We start from the raw sequence: 12,678 nt of genomic DNA on the forward strand, positions 1-12,678 counted from the left end.
CTCCGGGACAAAACAACAACGTGATTTGATTTGTCCCCTAAATCATGTGCCGGTACAATAGGATGTCTATATTTGTTTCATATTCATTAAGCAATAAGCTGCGCAACCTAGCTGAGCGATAAAATGTGTGTATATTCAGGTATTTGAAAGTTCTTCGATAAAATGAGAAGCTATAAATTAGAGAAGTAAAGTAAATTAGAGAGAAATATGAGAAGTAAAGAGAAAAATGTAATGGCAAGAAATTGAAAAGATAAGAAGAATAACATGTGTAGTAATCTAAATAATCTACGATATAATACTATGTTGATTGATCTCTTCATCATTATTTTTAACATTAAATCATATAAATATTAAAACATCTCTGCAAGATATACCCAAGTCAGCTCTTCTCTGGAACTCCCATTAGATCACTCACTTGTAGCAACAAGTAATTCAACAATTATTGAAAACCAAATAGAACTACTTACAACTAACTCACAAATTATCAGTGCTTTCGGGAAGCTTTAAACATCTCAAGATCGACTTCAGTACCGTTAAGAACCAATGAAGATTTTGACGCAAGTATGGAATATTTGAATAGCAGCATAATAAATGCGATCTGTTCTACTACACCTGATGAAGAATCCGTAAGCAAACAGGACTCTCCAGATTTCATAAAAAGGAAAATTACAGAAAGACATAAGCTCAGAAGAATATCGCAAAGCAATAAAGAAGCAAGAGAAAACGTAGGTTAACAAAGCAACGAGAAAAGTGGAAACAATCCTTCAGAAATTCAAAAACAACTGTTTCCAGAAGTATCCAAGGAACTTGTCTCTTACAGCAAACTGTAACTATTCTCTTTGATAGATATTTAAGAAATTCACTTGTTCATCGTAAATTATTTCTGCAATCCATTTGTCGCAAGGAAGACACAGAACTCCACACAGATAAAGCTAACTTAGTTGTGCATTAGCCGATGTATTTAAGTCATTTTCTTCTATTGAAATCGGCAGGTACGCAGAAAAATACAAGGAAGGAACGACAACACATCCAAACCAACTGACTGCCGAAGCGAGCAAAACTCTCATAGAAAGAAGACAGAAAGAAAACATACCATTGACCTCACTAAAGAAATAAAATAGTCAAACTCGAAGAAGGTATCCCGCTGGGGAATGCCATCTAAATGTTATTTAACAATTAAGCTAGAAAAATTTACCAAATGTCTAGCTGGACAAATTGTAAAGTACAAATTAAATAATAATAAAAAAACACTTTCTTCTGTTAACGAAGCAGAAATATTTGTATATCTATAAATCATATTTGTGATGACAGATGAAATTTTTGTAAATCACCTTTCTAGATATCATTTCCTATAAAATCATTTACAACCTCAAAGGTCAAAGAAATGATCCATTACCATTTCAACCCCCTAAAAGCACCCGGACACGATATGATAAGTAAATAAAACGATCAAGGGAGTGTCCTGAATTAGAATGTTCTAAAACAGCGTCTTTTTGCGATTTTTTTTAGAAGGGAAAGAAAGAAATGAATTTGTTGAATTTTGAGGTATGATTTTATATATATTTAACGAATAGAAACAAATTTTTTTAAAATAAAAATTACAACAGAATTCTAAGCCTATTTCACGGGCTGCAGTTTTCAATCGGCGGGAAAGGTCCACTTCGTAATTCTTGACTGTAACAAAAAACCAAAAAAGGATTAAATTATTACATATCTTTCTAATAAACTAAATCTAAATCTTGAGGTTAAAATCTTCTGTTACAAATTATTAATTAGACCTTTTTATAACTTATGCTAATTCCATATATTATAATATCTCTGCCAGTGCGATGGAAAATGCACGGCTAGGCATCTTGAAAATAAATGCATTAGAAGAGGCAGGAATTCTTTTAGAACGGCCTTCTCTTACTACAAGAAATATAATAGCAGCAAAAATATATTATTAAGAGCTTCATAATAGATTTAATAATAATGATTTAATTAAGGGAATTATTTGCCTTTACCCCTTATATCTTGAGAGGGCTATGAAAAATGTATATATCCTTCAAGAGGCTAATTAGAATACTTCCTATGATATACATCGCCACATTAAGAATCAAATACTTTCTAATTAGCTACAAGCTCGGCGGGGCAGTCAGCTACGCTCGTTGAAGCCCAGAACTGAAGACGAACGTTCGCGAGTTCGAATCCCTCGGCATTAATGATATTGATAATCGAAATAAACAAGGAGAAAATACTCCAAATTTCTCCTAAAATACAACAGCAAGAAGGCAGCCCCTCCCTTGCGTGTTGGTTGGTGTACTTTCTGGGAGTGCACTTTTAAGGTCGCTTGGTATCAAGCACCTCAGGGGCCCGATGGGGTCACTCGCCTGATCTATGTCCCGCCCGTGGAGGTTTTAGCCGGTAAGAATCCGGCACTACCTTCTACCCACCACCACCTCACAAGGGTAGGTAGTAGGTTGTCTATGAAGATTTCCTCCACGTAAAAAAAAAAAAAAAAAATTTTTTTTTGTAGTGTGAAAGGAGAGACATTTAGCGCACCCCTAATTAAGGATGTAACACACATATAAATGGTAACTGTCGCTTTTCGACGGCACTTACCAGATTTTTTTGGAGAGACCGCGGAGAACTTCCGCTATCCTTTCGAATGACGCGGGACGTATATATACTGAGTTAGTTGCATTACTTAAAAAATGTACTTATTTTAGTTTTTACTCTGTTATATGAGGTTCTATGTATTTACATTATTTTAATATTTTATTGTAAAATATAAAGTTACTTATATATATTTATGGTACAATCACATTTCCAACAATTTTTATTTACTTTAATTTTACTGAGAAGTGATATTTAAGCTTAGGCATAAGGATAATACACATAATAAAGACTGTTTAGTTTTAAAAAATTAAGAAAACGTTTTATTATTCAATTTTATATAATACCTAACACCCACATAATTACCCATTAAATTTAAACATTTATCATAGTTCACAAGTTTTAAAACCATCTTGCCGTAGTCGTTCACTGCCAGACCATTTAACACGATAAGTATTACGCGAATGTTACATGTTTTGCCATTGAAACCGCAATAAATAAACATTTAATTTTTGCACAATATCATGTTATATTTGCATACTTTTTCTCTAACAATATTATTTGAATCATCCACATTGTTGGAAACTTGTTCAGTTCATGGAAATTTTTTTACTTTGATCAGTAAGAAAAATTTAGCAAGCGGTGGATCACCGATGACTATCTCAGCAGTCAACATATCAACCAATTGTTGACTGCAGACTGTTAAGCTACAATTGATCTTTTGCAAAACGCTTTCCAACTAGGAACTTTTCAAGATTATGAATATAAATGAATATAATATAATTCATTTATGAATTAACAAAGTATGACTTTTCCTTAGTATCAGCTTTCTTTGTACAATCCTCGGAGATACGGTAAATCAAAGTTGTTGGTTTTATAACGTGAAATTTTTAAACCAAAATTGAAAAGAACTTTTTGTTTCAGTATCGATTTGTAATCCTTTTCTTTCAATGTTGGTAGCTGCTTGACGTGCTCTAAATTTATATACATTCTGATCTCATTTATCTTCTTTATTTCACTATCTACACTTAAAATAAAGGGGAACACAAGATCCATATATTTTTCCATTTGTCCCAAGGAAATAGTTATGTATAAAGCGAGATGAGGCGCCAGTTTTTAAAAAATAAACTTTGAAGATTCCTGCAAAAAGATCCGTTGCATTTTCTTGCTATAAATTACGATATTACCAACTGCTATTTCTTTGTCATCAGCACCGTTTATGCGATGCACATTTATGGCATAGGATCGGAATATTGTGTTTTACTTAATTAGTATGCTTATTTCTATATCTAACGTTTCTATATTTATATAGTTCTATATCTTAACGTTTGTTGATCATTATAAACCGAAGATTCGTTGAAGAAGAAGAATACATTCTGGTCAGTGTTAGGTATGAAATTGCAATTTTTTAATTCCTTTTTTCTCTTTCCACCGAAATTTTTAGTGACATAATGCAAGATTAGACACGTCCTCACAAGGCATTTACACGTTGTTAAAACTAATTAACCAAATTTTATTAAATCCAAGCTCATATTAAATATGAACTTGGCTAATAAAAACTGGCCAAAGTCATTCTACTTTTTTTTTTATTTATTTCTTAAAATTCACAATTAGTCCAATTTGCACATTAGGTCGAATTTTTTAGCAGTTATATTAACATGTTGGTGGCTACCCCAAGCGAGGTACCATCCTTGCGTTTGCTAGGTTATATCCTTTGTGAGGTCTGCTGGGTGCTTCCTTCTTAGCCTTCTGTCCATGTTTATGGTTTTGAACGTTTCCGCAGCCAGCCGGTTTGAGTGTGTTGCTATTCTTGATTTGTATTTTTCTGCGTATCTGCTAATTTCTTCCTTGATCGTTGGGATTCCCAGGTCCCTCCGTATGTCATCATTTCTAACGGACCATGGTGAGTTTACTATCGTTCCAAGAATTTTAGCTTGCATTGTCTCTATTTTGTTTATATGGCTCATTGTTGTTGTCCCCCATAATGGGGATATTCCGTACGTCCAGATTTGTTTTATGATCGTTTTATGTATTTTTAATTTATTTTCTATGCTTAATTTGGATTTTCGACTTGTTAGCCAATGCATGTGTTAGCCAATGTCTCCTTGCTGTTTGTATTTTGTCTATTATTGATTTAGTATGCTGTTTCCATGGGAGTTGTGTATCTAAGTGGAATTCTTCTGTGCACTCCCTCGTGTAGCTCAATATTTTTTCTATTAATTGTTTATTAGATTGCTTATATCAAATGTAATTACCATGTAATTATTCGCATTCTTATAAACATCGTCTCCTCTTCCTATTTTGTGCGGTAATTTTCACTTTAAACGTATTAAACAATTCGCAATTTCAAATTTGTTAACGTTCGCTTTCTACGAATTGACCGCTATTGTCTGATTCTGGATCGCTTTGTCGTGAATGGGTTAAATAGAAAAATAACGAGCAAGGAAAGTAATTGAGAAGCAGCAAGACACGCCACAGAGTTCATATTTAGGAAGGCCAGTTTAAAATTATAGAAGTTTATTTATTCCTCGTACTGCAATGTTTGGGTCCGTTCGAACCCGAATACGTTACGACCAAACCTCGCTAGTCTGCAAGCAATTAATTTATGCGATAGCCTAGTTGTTTATGTTAGAGCGGGGTGCAGCCGAACGTACCGCTGAACTAAGCCATGCATTTAGCATCAGTGTTCGATATAATCTCACAATGTTTGACCTAGACACCATTTCCTGTGTAATTGATCGAACCGTCCACATTTCGAGGCTATAGCCATGATTTATATCATTTTGTTCGCAAGAATCTTAACAACCGCACTAAAAACTCTTAAGCTAAGTTGTAGAAAAGCTCCTAGTTACGTTACAACGAGCATTTTTTATAGTCTCACATATGCACATTGCACACGGGGCTCTAATCCGAAGCATCAGTGGAACTCCGAAACTTGCCGAATCCTCGTCTATGTATGCTATAAAGAAAAATTAGAGTTGGGTTTGTGTCAGGACAACGTATCCTGCCGCCGCAAGGCGACCGATAATCAAACAATAAACACTATTGATACAATGCATACGCTGTTGTAGACGCACAATTATAGACAGAATTCACTGTAGTGGTACCGATACCTTTTCGAGAATATCTCGTAAACTAAGATCGTTGGTTATATAAAGAAAATTATAAAATAGAGTATAAAAGAGAGTTATCCAGACTGATAAACTCTGTGATATATTTCAAAATCATCGAAATCGGAGAGGAGGTAACTTCACCGAAATTTGTCATCAGAAAATAAAAAATATGAAACTTTATATCTTTTATTTCGGCGACTTATTAATAATTGCGTCATCGCCGAAACAAATCACTGATAATCGGCAACTGCTCCGAGCAATCGGTTCCATGGAGTAGTGGTAGTATATGGTTATCAGGGATATGATCCCGCGATATAAACAATTTCCGCTGTTATCTATGATGGGTATCGACGATGAAAATTATTAATAAATCGCGGAAACAAGAAAAATAAAGTATTTTATTCTGTATTTCGATGTTATAAGGTCATTTTAGTTGGATCGTTGCGGTTCTTACGACCAAAATGATGCCCAACATGGCTGTACTCTCCAAAGGCGAACGATTCAATCAACTGCGCGAAAGGCGATGTCTGTATTCGCTTGAACATAACATTTCGAGATTACGGTGAATACTGATACCAAATGCATCGTTTAGAGGTGCGTTTGGCTTATTATCGTTCCGACATAAGTAAAAACAACTTTTGTCGATTACACTCGGTTGCAACGGACTGGGGTTCAAAAGGACCCAAACATGCGTGGATTAAATTAATTTCCATTCTTTTTAACAGGTCTGTCTAAATATGAATTCTGTAAGTTGTCTTGCCGTACCTTACTTGTTTTCCTTGTTCTTCATTCTTACATTTGACGTATTCACGGCACAGCGATTCAAAATCACATTCATAATCAGATAATAGCTGTCAATTTGTAGAAAGTCACTGTTAACAAATTCGAAGATACAACGTAAAAGAAAATCTTCAATACGTTAAAAAGGAAAAATATCGAACGAAATAGAAAAGGAATTGTGACGTTTGTAAGAATACGAATGTAGTATCGTGGACAAAAGGCCTAAGATATCGGCCGAATCGTAAACAATGTCGCGAGAGCCGCGGCATCGTCGGGTACATCAATGTGTCGTCGGTTCTTTTTAAGTGGATAGTTTCGTGGAAAGGGCCTGCGTGACCCTGGCCACGGGCGTTCCGGGACACGTGTCTCGAACGGCGGAAAAAGACAAAGAGACGTTAAAGTCAGTATTAGTTGAGAAGCCGGAGAGGACGGATGCAAAAGGTGTGCAGAGTGTGAATTGAGAAGCGAGAGCGAGCGAGTGTAGAAGCCGAAGGGTGTGAATCGGGAAGTCGGAAGCCGCATGTGAGAATAGGACGTGCAACAGCATTGTAATCATTTCGTTGCTTCGAATATTATTTATTAAATCAAAACATCATTACTTGTCCTTTCCTCTAAGACCCATTAAGATACTACACGAATAATTACATTGGAATTACATTTCACGACACACATTGAGCTACACGAGGAAGTGCATAGAAGAGGTAGCTTTTGATTGCTGCGAAGTTTCACGAACCCGCAGGAACGTGAAATCGGCTGGCAGAAACGCGACGCTCGTTTCTCTTTATCGTATAGAGAACAGTGATCGCCTGCTGTTTATTGTGACGTTAAATTTAAAATGCTTTAGCGTTCGGTAACAACGAAATTGTTTTGTATTCTCTCAAACGCGATGTACGATTGTAGTAGCACACGTAGATGTTATATTGTTGCCATTCTCAATGTTCTCGCCGCCGTGTATTTCAATGTTAAATGTATGATGCTGTATATAAGAATTTGTACAACTAGCTCTTGCTACCTCTGCGAAGTTAAACCTTATTAAACTGTAAAATGTTGTATCCGGAGTTGTAAATTTGAAATAGTGGAAATATACTTTATGCTTTAAACTGCTATTATGCTATTTCTCGTTTATCATCCGATTTTCAACGATACGACGGTATGCAGGAACTGTAAAAACGAAATTGGGAATATTTTAAATTTATAATTATTATTAATTGTTAAAGTACCGCAATTAATTAATTATATTTATTTAATTTAATTGATTAAAGCTATTAATTATATAAATACTTAACATGATTATTCCATTATTTTATAAAGTATGTTACATTTAATATTTTTAGATAATGCTTAATTACGTTATTCAAATAATTAATCACTCGATTATCGAAATAACTGATCAATTTTATGAATGTAAAATTGAAAATCGAAATGTTATATGTTCAATCAATACGAAATTTACTTGTCAAAATTACGAAGAAGCTGATATGAAAATAGTGTATCATACCAGCAACATGGATTAGAATGCACTATCATTAAGTGCTTAGATACTGCCATTTTTGTTATAATGTTGAACATCATGACCAATCTCAAAAGTAAATGTAAAATTTGGATTCAAATAATCAATGATTTATTAATGTGAATAAACTCTATGAATCACAAGATCTGCTCTGTAAAGGATTGCACCCGTTTGCTGGCTGACATTACAATCCAGCATTTTATCGAAAAGGAAAGAAGCATCCATTAAAACTGTTATTGGTATCTCAGGAATTCCAAAAAGCATTTTCAGATCTAGACAATGTGTCAAGCGATAAAAATGCAGTATCTGAAGTAATGGAAAAATTTGTTTGTCAATTATACGGTATCCGATCAATTCGAATTGATAAATTAACGCAGCAGCATTAAAAACTACGGCCGCTCGTTTATTAGTTTTCTATCCACTTCTGTCAAGCTTTTATTCGCCGTTTCATGATTGCTACATTGCATATTTATTTCTAAATGTTTAAACAATATGTAAACCAAATTTCAGCATCCGAAGTTTTCATTCTGTAGCGGCACATGAGTCATAGGACGATTCGAATCGAGAATGATTCATGTTATTGTTTTGCCTCGGACTATTATCGCCGCTACGTGCAACCGTCAATCGGTGTCGAATTCAAACTTTCCAGTACTCTCCAGACCAATATAAATAAATGAACACACTCTCTAGGACAATCGCTATCTATAGTATCCTTATATTGAGTAGCATCGAGCGAGTGACGTATTATGCTAACTCGGTATTCTGTACTTAGAACGATTTTAAATGTATCTGACTATCACAAGTATTCACTTGTTTCGTCATTTAAAATAACACGTTTAATACCCACCACAACTCTTTCAGCCACCACTTTATCTCTCACCTAGCACGAAAATTTTTCTGTTTCACTGTTCGGCCCGGCAAACCTTTTCCGGTGTGGTGCTGCAGAAATGCCTTTTCGCAAATGGCAATACCAGAGGAGAAACGACTATACTCACGTTTGTAGGTTGAGTTGTACTATGGTACCAGAGCTGCACCAAGCGGCTCCGTGTTGCAAAAGAAGGAAATTTACCCTGTTTTGTACCACACTAGCATAGACAAGAACCTAGCTCCACCCTAGCATAGACAAGAACCCAGTTTCACCGTAGCATAGACAAGAACCCAGTTTCACCGTAGCATAGACAAGAACTTAGTTTGTCACAGGCGGGAAGTTCTAAGACCATTTATCATGCAAGTGTCATTTTCGATGTTACCGATGCAGCGTAGAATGAGATTAATATGAAATTACAGAATATAGGACAAAACATTGTATAACCGTAGCTGATGGAGCCGCTCGATGGTGGACGCGGTGAATCGTATACGAGTCGAGTGAATCGTCGGCTACGACGCGGTGTTTCGCAGTCCACTGTCCTCGGACACAGGCATGGTGTATTATGCCGACGACACGTTGGTCCTGGTGCTTGGGCGACGTTGATGGCACGAGACACTGCATCTCGGTCAGCTAGTCGTCGCTTGCGCGGTACGTGTCATACGCGGGCTGGGCCTGAGGGTGCCCCAGCCATGTCTGAGGCTATTTGGTTTTACGATTAGTGGCTTATAGTTGGTTCCTTTGCCCGGCCTGTGCTTGCATATAAACGAGGAGCATATCGAGGTGGAGCTCCAGATGAAATTTTTAAATAAAAGTATTTTGGTTATAATTTTTTTTTTTTAAAGAAATTTAATTTTAATATAAAAATTTTAAATAATTAATATATTTTATATAAAAATTTAAAAAATTTATAAATAGAATATAAATTTATTAATTTAAATTTAATTGATTATTTAAATTTGGATAATAAAATTTTTAAAATTATAAATTTTTAAAAGTATAATTATTTAGATTATAATTATTTAAAAAATACTTTCGTTTATTTATAGAAAATATGGTTTTATATAAAAATTTTAAAAATTTATCGATAGGGCATGAGCCTATTAGCTTAAACTTAGCCTATTATATAAATGTTAATTTTAATTATTATTATTATTATTATATTTAATTAATATTTAATTATTTTAAATGTTATTTTTATAAATAATATATTTAAAAAAAATTTCGAAAAAAAAAATATTTTTATAGGATGGTATCTTTGTAAAAAATTCATTATTTTTTGAAAAAAAAATAGATTATCTTTTATATATACAAGTATATATTAATATATAATTATTAATTATAAATATAAACAAATTATAATTTTAATATAAATATTTATATTATATAAAAATTTATATATATATTTTAAAATTTAAACCAAATAAATATATTATACAATTATTTATATAAATATTATTGTTTATATAAAATATTATTATTTAATAATCTTTAGATATATAATTATATTGTAAAATATATTGGGAAACATAAATATCCTATGTATCGGTGTCTGTCTTGGCGGCGTCTCCTCCGTTCGAGCTCCAGGCCTTGGCGTTGCTGCGCGTGTACGAAAACCTGAGCGGCCTGGGTTCGGGCGAGGATTGCTACCCGAAATTAGACCTGAGGAATGATTCCCTTAGATTGGGAAAAGATGCAGGAATGCTCCGGCAGCAATTCGAAAGAGGTCCCGGGATATTCCTGTTAACCGACCGCGGGGTTTCAGTCGGTAAGAGTCCGACACTGCCCCCCGCTTCCCAGAAGTGAGACGGGGTGACCATTTCCCCGCGCAAGGAAAAAAAAGAAATGATTTTTTGAAGATATTTTTTACCACTGAGCTGATAAATCAAATAACAATTGAAAAAACAATTATGCTGTAAAAATGATAGGCTGCGGACACTGTTATCACATTCAATTTGGTGTAATGTCACCAAGGAAGAATTTTGGCCAATCCAAGGAAGCATCTTGGTAAATGTTTTATAAATTATATCATACAGAAAGATAAAGAAATTAAAATTACAAAATCATATTTTCAAAGATGTAAATATAGATAAATTATTAGAATATAATGTTTGTGTAAGTTAATTTGCGCATAAAATCGTTTTACGCTACCAGTAAGACACGCGTCACATATGCGTTGAATCATCTCGAGTTGCTACTTGTATCGATTGTATTGATTGGTATAATATCTAGATACAATAATCTCCGACTGGATCGCAGCAAATTGTCAACTTCCGTGGTGCGTCAGAGAAACCTCTGTTCTTCGGATTACGATTATGCAATTACATACATGCAAATATCGAATGTTGCTGTAATTACATGACAAAAAATTTAAAATAAATAAAATAGTCAGTTCGTAACAACCGTAATATATCCGTGTTTTCATACAAGCCAGACTCCTCTACGTTATTAACTTTGACTGAAAAAATAGATTTAAATGTACTTAAAAATACAGTTATCTAGATTATTAGTTCTAATCAGCAGAGCAGCTCTACAACCTCTTCACGACGATGGTCGTATGGGCAGTTTCGGGGTTAATGTACCCTGTGGAAAGGACAAATTTTGATGGGCGCGCATCAAGTAGGAATCTGCAATTTATTCTTATCAAAACAACGTGTAGCATAGAAAGTAAAAAGCAGATATACGTGTAATGTATACAAATTTATTAACTCATTATAATTTATTCATTTATTATTTATTTAAAAATGTGTGTTACAACCGAATGTTACAACCTTCCGAGTGAGACAAAAATTCTGTTCTATCCGTGTTTTTCGCTCGTGAGCTTTTCGTTCGCAGTCGGACCATGACCTTTGCACCACAACATACCGCAGCTAAACAATGCAATTTTACCATGACTATAGATTTTATTGAATTACGCGAATACAGTGGCTACCGATATACAATGATTAAAGATTATGTTCAATTCTATGAATTGGCAATGTAATTAATTACAATGGTTATATAATAAATCACACTTTATGTGCATCGCCGTGTATGTGTTTGAATACATAGGATTGGATATTATTCAGCTTGTTTTGAGACCGTCGGTCTGACAAGTCTCTGAATCCTGCCCGCGGTGTTGGATGTTCGTTGTTCATTGGTAAGATGCAGATGTTGGCCATCAGCCGTTTGACAACCTCAGTGGCTGTCCTTATTGAGATGATTTTGGTAACGCCATCCTTGCCTTGAAGCATCTCGGTGATACGGTCGAATCTCCAACGTGAAGGAAGAAGGCAATCCTCCTTGACCACCGCTATAGTGCCCAGGCAAAAATCCTCTGAAGTAGCGATGCGAATAGCATCCACGAAATTTCCACCGTTGTTAGAATGAATTTCTCCAATTTATATAGGATAATTTCTAAATTTCTCTGCATACAATGAACCAATGGAAAGAATTTAAGAATGCGTCTGTGGACTCGTAAACATCGACCGACTGCAAAGGATCGTCTCTCCATAAAAATGACCGTTGCTCGCGTGTTATAAGAACTTGATTATACGATTATACACGTCTTAACGCAGTGCTCTGTATAAATTCTCTAATTTATCGTCAGCTGTGCACAATGGACGTTTGAGCCTCTCAGCGCTAACAAACGATACAAGACCCGATTGTAGTTTCTGAGGGTCGCACTTATTGTTAGTATGTTCGTTCGAGAAACGCCTCCAAATCTACTAAAGTTTCCATGCGGCATTATAGTTGTCGTCGGACATTGCCAATGCTTTAAGCGTCCAGATCATCCTCTCTTTACTGTAGACTTTAAATATAAATAGTGAAATTGC

At 34.8% G+C, this 12,678-nt stretch overlaps 1 non-coding gene across 1 annotated transcript; it reads left to right on the forward strand.

Annotated features, from left to right (window-relative positions):
• The first annotated feature begins 2,509 nt into the window (after positions 1-2,509).
• Positions 2,510-2,612, forward strand: LOC126922881 (U6atac minor spliceosomal RNA). The gene has a single exon (XR_007712983.1). It is a non-coding gene; the product is annotated as a U6atac minor spliceosomal RNA (small nuclear RNA).
• Positions 2,613-12,678: the final 10,066 nt, after the last annotated feature.

The sequence above is a fragment of the Bombus affinis genome, chromosome 12, assembly GCF_024516045.1.
Source record: "Bombus affinis isolate iyBomAffi1 chromosome 12, iyBomAffi1.2, whole genome shotgun sequence".
Classification (NCBI taxonomy): domain Eukaryota; kingdom Metazoa; phylum Arthropoda; class Insecta; order Hymenoptera; family Apidae; genus Bombus; species Bombus affinis.